This window comes from Arachis stenosperma, chromosome 2 (assembly GCF_014773155.1).
Source record: "Arachis stenosperma cultivar V10309 chromosome 2, arast.V10309.gnm1.PFL2, whole genome shotgun sequence".
In the NCBI taxonomy this organism is placed as follows: Eukaryota; Viridiplantae; Streptophyta; class Magnoliopsida; order Fabales; family Fabaceae; genus Arachis; species Arachis stenosperma.
Genome location: NC_080378.1, coordinates 56517929 through 56519326, shown reverse-complemented (window position 1 = coordinate 56519326; position 1398 = coordinate 56517929). Strand labels below are relative to the sequence as shown.

Here is a 1398-nt window from a genome sequence, read left to right as displayed (position 1 = left end):
GCTTGGAAGAGTACTTGGAGGGAGTTCAGTAATTTTCTTGCTCAGCTGTCCCACTTGTGCCTCCAAATTCCTAATGGAGGACCTTGTTTCAGTCATGAAACTTTGAGTGGTTTTGATTAGATCAGAGACCATGGTTGCTAAGTCAGAGTGGTTCTGCTTAGAATTCTCTGTCTGTTGCTGAGAAGATGATGGAAAAGGCTTGCCATTGCTAAACCTATTTCATCCACCATTATTGTTGTTGAAACCTTGTTGAGGTCTCTGTTGATCCTTCCATGAGAGATTTGGATGATTTCTCCATGAAGAATTATAGGTGTTTCCATAGGGTTCTCCTATGTAATTCACCTCTTCCATTGAAGGGTTCTCAAGATCATAAGATTCTTCTTCAGATGAAGCTTCCTTAGCAATGCCTGGTGTAGCTTGCATTCCAGACAGACTTTGAGAAATCAAATTGACTTGCTGAATCAATATTTTGTTCTGAGCCAATATGGCATTCAGAGTATCAATCTCAAGAACTCCTTTCTTCTGATTTGTCCCATTGTTCACAGGATTCCTTTCAGAAGTGTACATGAATTGGTTATTTGCAGCCATTTTAATTAGTTCTTGAGCTTCTATAGGTGTCTTCTTCAGATGAAGAGATCCTCCAGCAGAGCTATCCAAAGATATCTTGGATAGTTCAGAGAGACCATCATAGAAAATACCTATGATGCTCCATTCAGAAAGCATATCAGAGGGACACTTTTTGATCAATTGTTTGTATCTTTCCCAAGCTTCATAGAGGGATTCTTCTTCCTTCTGTTTGAAGGTTTGGACCTCCACTCTAAGCTTACTCAATTTTTGAGTTGGAAAGAACTTTGCCAAGAAGGCATTGACTAGCTTTTCCCAAGAGTTCAGGCTGTCTTTAGGTTGTAAGTCCATCCATATTCTAGCTCTGTCTCTTACAGCAAAAGGGAATAGCATAAGTCTGTAGACTTCAGGGTCAACCTTATTAGTCTTGACATTGTCACAGATTTGCAAGAACTCAGCTAAAAACTAATGAGGATCTTCCAATGGAAATCCATGGAACTTGCAGTTCTGTTGCATTAGAGAAACTAATTGAGGCTTAAGCTCAAAGTTGTTTGCTCCAATGGCAGGGATAGAGATGCTTCTCCCATAGAAGTCGGGAGTAGGTGCAGTAAAGTCACCCAGCACCTTCCTTGCATTGTTGGCATTGTTGTTGTTTTCGGCTGCCATGGGTTCTTCTTCTTTGAAGATTTCTGTTAGGTCCTCTACAGAGAGTTGTGCCTTAGCTTCTCTTAGCTTTCGCTTCAAGGTCCTTTCAGGTTCAGGGTCAGCCTCAACAAGAATGCCTTTGTCTTTGCTCCTGCTCATATGAAGGAGAAGAGAACAAGAAAATATGGA

General features: G+C 40.8%; 1 non-coding gene across 1 annotated transcript; it reads left to right on the top strand.

The window, feature by feature from the left end:
• Positions 1-717: 717 nt before the first annotated feature.
• LOC130964926 (small nucleolar RNA R71) lies at positions 718-825 on the top strand. The gene has a single exon (XR_009080990.1). It is a non-coding gene; the product is annotated as a small nucleolar RNA R71 (small nucleolar RNA).
• Positions 826-1398: the final 573 nt, after the last annotated feature.